Raw genomic sequence first — 9,117 nt, forward strand, 5'->3', positions numbered from 1 at the left:
CCCCATGCTTCTTTGTTTCTTGAATTCACATATGAGTGAAATCATATGATATCTGTCTTTCTCTGACTGACTTATTTTGTTTAGCATAATAATCTCTAGCTTCATTCACGACATTGCAAATGGCAAGAATTACTTCTGTTTTTATGGCAGAGTAATATTATAAATTACTATATATATATATATTTATATATCTATCTTTAAATAATGGTATATATACCACATCCTCCTTATTCGCTCATTTGTCAATGGACACTTGGGCTCTTTCTATATTTCGGCTATTGTGGTCCTATTTATTGTATTGCTTAGGTACTTGTCTTATGCAGAGTATCTATAGTAATCAGACTTCAAATTGCAGTTAATATATTTGTACCAAAAAAGAAATAAAAAGAAAAATTATCAAAAAGTCATCAGGAATACATAATAATTTTGTTAAATCTCTATTATTTTAATTTTCTAGATTAATGTAATCCCTGTCTTCAATCCTGGAATTACATTGTTCTTAAGGAGCATACAAGGTGAAATTAATGTACTTCTAAGCAGGAAAACTAGTGAGAATTTTGTTCCATTTTTACAGAGCAGAACCTCAGAATCACTCTTCTCAGGGCCCCCTTCACCTTGTTTCTCAGGCTGTATATGATCGGGTTGAGAACTGGGGTCAGGATGGTGTAGAAGACAGCCAGGACCTTGTCCTCTTTGGGAGATCAGAAGGATCTTGGGCGTAAATAAGTGTAAACAAAGGGTGCATAGTAGAAAGTCACCACAGTGAGGTGGGTGCTGCAGGTTGAATAAGCCTTCTTCCTCCCTTCTGTGGACTGCATGTGGCAGATGGCAAGGAGAACCCGACCGTAGGACCATGCAATGCCAATGAAAGGAAACACAAGGAAGAGGGTAATGTCCACAAACAGTGTACTCATAGACCCAGGTATCCATGCAGGCCAGAATCAACATGGCTGGAACATCACAGAAGAAATGGTTGATGGCTCTGGATCGACAGTAAGGGATATGTAGGACATATGCAGTGTGGGCACAGGAGTTGACTGAGCCCATTATCCAAGATCCTATTATCATCAGCACACACACTCTTTTGCTCATACGAATGGGATAATGGAGAGGAAACCAAATAGCCACACAACGATCATAGGCCATAGACACCAATATTAATCCTTCTGCACCAGCTAAAGCAATGAAGAAGAAGCACTGAACTCTACACCCCGATGAAAGATATAGACTTGTTTCCAAGGAGATAATCAGAAACCATCTTGGGGACAATGGTGGAGATGTAGTTCAGGTCCATGAGGGAGAGCTAAGTAGAAAATACATGGGTGCGTGGAGATGGGTGTCCAAGAGGATGAGGATGATCATGGATAAGTTGCCAAGGAGAGCCATTAGGAAAATGAGAAAACTGAGAATGAAGAAAAACAGGCCAATTCTTGATGGGGAATAACCCCAATAAGAAGAAATCAAAAGATGTTTCATTAATATTTTCCATGGGACATTAATTTAGTTTTCCCTAAAGAGAGACACATACTGAGTATAGAAAAACAATCTCATTAATTCATTACTTTGGTTCCACTGTGATTTATTCAGAACACATTGCAGCTCTCAAAAAATTTAACAAATATTTTGAAACACAATTTTTACCTCTTAGATAAAACCCTTGATGATCTTGATGACACATACAACTGTCTCCAAAATATTTCATGGAAATGTGTAAATTTGTAAGAAAAATATATTTCTATAACTTTATTAAGATACATATATTTTATTTTCCTATGTAAATTTAGTTATTATCAATATCAGAATGTATACTTTTTGAGATGCATTACAAGTCATGTAAAAGCATAAATTACAGACCCATACTTGAATACATTTAATGATCCTTAGGGAATGATTTTTTTTCTTTTAATTAAGCCCTAATATTTCTGAAACTATAGTAGTCTATCAGGTCATGCTGTAGATATATAGCTTTCCTTTGTTCATTTGTTTGTTTTCTTTAAAAAGATTGCCAAGTCAAGCTTTTAGGAACCAACCATTATCATCTGCTTATTTTCCCCCAGAAATCTACAATGAATAGTTATTTTTAAAGAAGAAAACTGGATTCCAAGTGATGAAAAATAAACTACTTAAAACTATGTAGTGATCCAATGGCAAATCTGGAAATGTGTCCTCTAGTTACTAGACAATGTAGAATTTTCTTCTGAAGCAAACAGATCTCAAAGAAAGAACTTTCAGATCCCTAAATAATTCGGGTCACATTAGATTTGGTCTGATTATTTGCATAGTTGCAGCAAGAATATGCATTTACCAAAGAAGTTTTGCCTAAAATTTTATAATGAATATCAGAATAAATTTTAAAGAGCTCTGAATGTAAATTTAAAATATCTTAACCAGTTTTCATATAAATTTAGGTTGCTTCCTCTCTTTTCAAGAACACTTTCGTACTTTTGCAAAAGGAACTTCCTTTACTCACCTGTAGGGGAAGAGTTCTATAAAAGACCTATCAGAATTTTTTTCTGGACTTCCTTGAAACTATTGGCTCCACAAAGTCTACCTTAGTTCTTTGAAAAGTTTGTTCATAATCGTATCTGTATGTTCACAGATAATAATTATTTTTCATTGTTCTCAGTTATCTAGAGTTTACAGCATTGTGAAATGGCTTTCCTAGAATGAATCAGATTACTGAGAAGAGTATCCTCTGGAGTCTAGCCAAGCACAGTTCCCTACAGTGTCTCTCAATGTGTCGTACATGAAAATTTCATGCCTTATAAAGTTTCCACAACAGATTGTATTAAAAAGGACAGTAAGTATAGAGTTCAGAGTCTTTAGTGTCTTAGGAATTAATATGGTTATTAATTATTTAAGCAATGTGTGTTTTTATTTGTTTAGATGGTTATAGAACTTGTGATTCATAATAATTTTATTGAATAAAGAAATCTAAAATGAATAGTGTTTGTATGTGCATTTATCTGTGTGCTTCTATAAATACCTTCATGAAATATCACAATGGTGAATCAGGATTTTTAGATAAATAGGAAAGTACATAGACATATATTTTGAGAGATACCTGATTTATCAGTACATACTTTGAGTTTAGATTCAGTTTGAAGACACATTATTTTGTTTTGTTTTGTTTTGTGTGTGTTTTGTTTGTTTTTTGTTTTTGTTTTTTTTTGTTGTTATTTTTTGCAAAAACAAGCTGCAGATTCTTTGGAGCCAATGCTAGACCTAATTCTAGTTCTGTCACCTACGAGAAATGTAAACTTGGATTAGTGAATTCAACTTTCTGAACCTGAACCTCATAAGTAGAGAAATCAAAACATGACATATGATCTCACACATTTTAGAGTGGCTAATAATAAAAATAACAACAATACTAAAGTGTAGGAGAGAATGTGGAGAAAACACAACACTTGAGCCCTATTTATGGGAATATAAATTAGTAGAGCCATTATGGAAAATAGTATAAATGTTCTTCAAAAAGGTAAAAGTAAAACTCCCATATGATCCAACAATCCCACTTCTTGGTATGTACCCAAAAGAAATAAAATGAAATGAAATCAGGTATTTAAAGCAATACTTGGGTAGAGTCTCTCTGTCCCCTGTGAGGGGCGAGGGGCGATGGGGGTGGGCACAATGTGAGCTGGTATTTCTGGGGTTTTGTTCTCTGGCGGCTTTCCCTGGCAGTTTGCTGTGACTCTTCTGAGAGTCAGAGCAGCAGTGGCCTTATCCTGGCCTTTGTCTCAGAACAGAGAGATCGCAGTCCATTCTCCACTGAGCTCTTCTGGCCTCCTTAACTCCATTTCTGTTGGTGTTGCTAAAAACCCTGCAGCTGGCATCCCAGCCCTCACTTCCAGGGCCCGCACATCTCTGTCCTTTGGGATTCTAACACTGCCAGCCCAGCCTCCAGCTAGCCCCATGCATGCTCCTGCTCTCCCGGTCTCAGTCCAGTTCCAGTGAGTGCACGGGAGCGCCGGTTCTCAGTTTGGATGCAGACGTGTTCCCAGGCTCATGGTCTCAGTCTGCTCTCTCGTGGGTGCCTGTCAGCAAGTCCAGCCGCTCCCCAGTGCAGGTGGCTACTGTTCCCTGGTGCCTGAGCATGGAGGCTCCCTCCCCCTTCCATTTCTCTTCAGATATCTGTGCACGGATTCACAGCTCCCCACTTCCTACCTCAATACTCAGTGCTGGAGATGTTCATTTGTAGAGATCCAGATGTATCTTCCTGTGTCTCAGGCTAATTCCATGGGTTTTCATAATGGTCTCATACCTATCCAGCTCAGCTCAGGGGACCAGCTGAAAAAGGGGACCCCTACTCCTCCGCAATCTTAACTCCACCTCATGTATGGTGCACTGGGTGTTATAGGCAAGTAATGAATGTTGGAACTTTACATCAAAAACTAGGGATGTACTGTATGGTGATTGACATAATATAATAATTTAAAAAAGACTTCCCCAGTGAACTAGGGGGAAAAAAAGAGATTCTTGTACTCCTATAATCATTATTGCAATGTTATTCATAATAGATAAAATATGGAAATTAATCTTTTATATCCATTGACAAATAAATGGATAAATGAAATGTGTAATACATATTGCACAACAACAGCAACATGGATCCACCTGGAGGACATTAAGCTAAGTGAGATAAGCCAGACAAGAAAGATAAGCACTTTATAATTACAATTGTATATGAAATCGAATAATCAACATTTGGAAGTACAGAGTAGGATGGAGATCTTCACTGACTAAAGGGAGGGAAATGGGAAGATATGGGTCAAATGCTAGTTTCCACTACACATGCTGAACAAAATCTACTGTACATCAGTTTAAATAAAATTAACAACATTGTGTATTTGAAATTTTCTGTTAGAATAGATCTCACCAGTTGGTAGTATTCTCACAAGTAAAAAAAAAAAAAGAGAGGAGAAAGAAGAAGGAAAGAAAGAAAGAAAGAAAGAAAGAAAGAAAGAAAGAAAGAAAAAGAAAAATAAAGGAAAATAGGAAATGCTAAGTGAGTTGGTGGACATTCTAATTAGTTTGATTGTAGTGATTATTTTAAAGTGTAGTATATATTTTTAAATATTTTATTTATCCCATTTACATTTTGAGTAAATATCAAAAGATATGAAGTTAGTGCCATTGTATTGCCTGTAAATTCCCTGTTTCTGTAGATGGTCTCTGTTACTTTCTGATATATGTTACTCTTAGAGTCTGCCTTTGCTTACAGTGTCCCCCTTAATATTTCTTGCAGGGCTGTTGGTCACATATTGTTTCAATTTTTGTCTGTCCTGAAAACTCTTGGTCTCCCCCTTCCATTCTGAATGACAGCCTTGTTGGATAAAGTATTCTTGGCTGCATGTTCTTCTCATTTAGTACCCTGAAAATATCTCGCCACCCCTTTCTGGCCAGCCAGGTTTCTGTGGATAGGTCGGATGTTATTCTGATATTTGTCCCTCCATACATAAGAAATCTCTTCCCCCTAGCTGCACTCAGGATATCATCCTTGGCTGTAAGATTTGCAAGCTTCACTATTATAAGTGGGGGTGTTTGTTGATCAATTTTTATTGATTTGGGGAGGAGTCCTCTCTGTTCTTGGATGTGAATGCTTGTTTCCTTACCAAGAATAGGGAAGTTCTAAGCCATGATTTGCTCAAATATACCTTCTAGCCTTCTCTCTCCAACACCTCTTGGATCCCAGTGATCCTGATATTGGATCTTTCCAATGTATCATTAAATTCTCTCAGTCTCTCATCATGTGATATGAGTTGTTTCTCTCTCTTTTTTTCCAAATTCCTTCCTTTCCATCAGTCTGGCTTCTAGATCACTTATTCACTCTTCTGCCTCATTTACCCTGGCTGTTAGGGCATCCAAATTAGACTGCATCTCATTCATAGCATTTTTAAGTTCTGTCTGATTAGATCTCATTTCTGCCCTTAGAGATTCTGTATTGTCCTGTATGCTTTCTTTGAGCCTAGCTATTAGCGTTATAATTGGTATACTGAATTCTATCTCTGGCATCTTGCTTAGACCCATATTCATTTTTTCTGTGGCAGAGAACCTTGCCTCTGTTTCATTTATTTGTCCCGAGTTCATCCTCCTAGTCATTCTGCTGAGGGACGGTTGAGCAAATGAATAGAGTCCAAAATATGAACCACAACCTAAGCAAAATGAACCCTAGAAAAAATCCAAACTGGTCAGAAGCTGCCAAAGATATGCAAACAAAGCCAAGGTGATTCAAAACAATAAAGGGGGGGTAGATACTATAATCTCTAAGGATGGACAAAGAATAGGGATAGAGGGAACACACCTCAACATCATAAAAGTCATCTATAGGAAGCTCACAGTGAATATCATTCTCAATGGGGAAAAACTGAGAGCTTTTCCCTTAAGGTCAGAGACACCACAGGGATGCCCACTCTCACCACTTTTGTTCAACATAGTATTAGAAATCCTAGCCTCAGCTATCAGACAACAAAAAGAAATAAAAGGTATTCAAATTGTCAAAGAAGTCCAACTCTTTCTCTTCACAGATGACATGATACTTTACGTGCAAACCCAAAAGACTCCACCCCAAAATTGCTGGAACTCATACAGCAATTCAACAACATGGCAGGATTCAAAATCAATGCACAGAAATCAGTTGCATTTCTATAAACTAACAAGGTGACTGAAGAAAGAGAAATTAAGGAATTGATCCCATTTACAATTGTATCAAAAACCATAAGATACCTAGGAGTAAACCTAACCAAAGGGGTAAATTATCTGTACTCAAGAAACTGCAGAACACTGGTGAAAAAAAAATTGAGGAAGACACAGATGGAAAAACATGTCATGCTCATGAATTGGAAGAATAAACATTGTTAAAATGTCTGTGCTGCCCAGAGCAATCTGCACATTCAATGAAATGCCTACCAAATACCATTGATATTTTTCACAGTGCTGAAACAAACAATCCTAAAGTTTGTATGACACCAGAAAAGATTCCAACTTGCCAAGGGAATGTTGAAAAAGAAAACTAAAGCTGAGGGCTTCACAATGCCTGACTTAAGCTATTTTACAAAGCTGTGGTCATCAAGACAGCATGGTGCTGGCACAAAAACAGACACATAGATCAATAAAACAGAAGACAGAGTCCCGATATGGACCCGCAACTCTATGGTCAAATAAACTTCAACAAAGCAGGAAAGAATATCCAATAGAAAAAAGACAGTTTCTTCAATAAATGGTGCTGGGAAAATTGGACAGCCACATTCAGAGGAATGAAATTGGACCATTCTCTTACACCATATACAAATATAAACTCAAAATGGATGAAGGATCTAAATGTGAGAGAGGAATCCATTAAAATCCTAGAAGAGAACACAGGCAGCAACCTCTTTGACGTTGGAAAAAGCAACTTCTTTCAAGGACGTCTCTAAAGGCAAGGGAACCAAAAGAAAAACGAACTATTGGGACTTCGTCAAGATAAAAAGCTTCTGAACAGCACAGGAAATAATCCACAAAACTAAAAGGCACCCAGCAGATATGGAGAAGATATTTGCAAATGGCATTACAGATAAACAGGTGGTATCCAAGATCTATACAGAATTTCTCAAACTCAGTACCCCCAAAACAAACAGCCCAGTCAAGAAATGGGCAGAAGTCATGAACACACACTTCTCCAAAGAAGACATACAAATGGCTAACAGACACATGAAAAAATGTTCCATATTACTTGCTGTCAGGGAAATCAAAATCAATACCACAAGGGGATAGCACCTTACACCAGTCAGAATGGCTAAAGGTAAGAAAACAGGAAGCTACAAATGTTGGTGAGGATGAGGAGAAAGGGGAACACTCTTATACTCTTGGTGGGAATGGAAGCTGGTACAGCCAGTCTGAAAAACAGGATGGAGGTTCCTGAAGACATTAAAAATAGAGCTACCCTATGATCCAGGAATTGCACTACAAGGTATTCACCCCAATGATACAGATGTAGATAAACAAAGAGGCATATACACCCCAATGTTCATAGCAACAATGTCCACAATAGCCAAACTGTAGAAAGAGACAAGATGCCTTTCAACAGATGAACAGATGAAGAAGATGTGGTTCATATATATTATGGAATATTACTCAGCCATCAGAAATGGTTTGGACTGGAAGATATTATGCTAAGTGAAATAAGTTCAAGTAGAGAAAGAGAGTTATCATATAATTTCACTTATATGTGGAACATAAAGAATAGTGCAGAGGACCACAGGGGAAGGGGGGGAAACTGAATGGGAAGAAATCAGAGAGGGAGACAAACCGTGAAAGACTATCAACTCTGGGAAACAAACAGAGGGTTCTGGAAAGGGAGATGGGAGGAAGGATGGGGTAACTGGGTGATGGGCATTAAAGAGGGCATCTGATATGATGAGCATTGGGTGATACACTCAACTAATGAATCATTGGACATTATATCAAGAACTCATGATGTACTATACCTTGGCTAATTGAATTTAAATTAAAAATATTTATTTATTTGAGAATGCTAGGGAGAAAGAAAGCATGAGTGAGGGGGAGTGGGAGAAGCAGACTACCCACTGAGCAGAGAACCTTATGTGGGGCTCAATCCCAGGACCCAGGGAACATGACCTGAGCTGAAGGCAGACACTTAATGTACTGAGCCTCCCAGGGTCCCCTAAAGTGTAGTATCTTAAATGAAGTTATGCACCTTAAATATATATGATTTTTGTCAATTATGCCTAAATAAATGAAAAAAAACCAAACATAAGACTTATTACAAGCATAAAGTTGGTAATTGATACTGGAAATGTCAAATGTGAGTTGCATGAGTGACCAGTGAATAGTAGCTGTGGCATTTTTTACCATCTTCACCATTGCCAATAAAATCAACATAGTTACCATCATATCATTTTTATCCACACATCTGTCATCCTTGAATTTCTCAGGGACTTGTTCCCAAAAAATTTCAAAACACTCATTGATTTTCACAGGCATCCTATATTGCTATCACAGATGTAATTATTATTGCACTGGAAATTTAATGGCAGGCAATGAAATTGTTAAAAGAAATGCAATGTTAAACACAGAAGCCTTACATTTGGGCAAAATTTGTGTTAAAAAATAATCATA

General features: G+C 37.3%; 1 pseudogene; it reads right to left on the bottom strand.

The window, feature by feature from the left end:
- Nucleotides 1-545: 545 nt before the first annotated feature.
- On the bottom strand, nt 546-1,489 carry LOC109488750 (annotated as a pseudogene).
- Nucleotides 1,490-9,117: the final 7,628 nt, after the last annotated feature.

This window comes from Ailuropoda melanoleuca, unplaced genomic scaffold, assembly GCF_002007445.2.
Source record: "Ailuropoda melanoleuca isolate Jingjing unplaced genomic scaffold, ASM200744v2 unplaced-scaffold7568, whole genome shotgun sequence".
Lineage (NCBI taxonomy): Eukaryota > Metazoa > Chordata > Mammalia > Carnivora > Ursidae > Ailuropoda > Ailuropoda melanoleuca.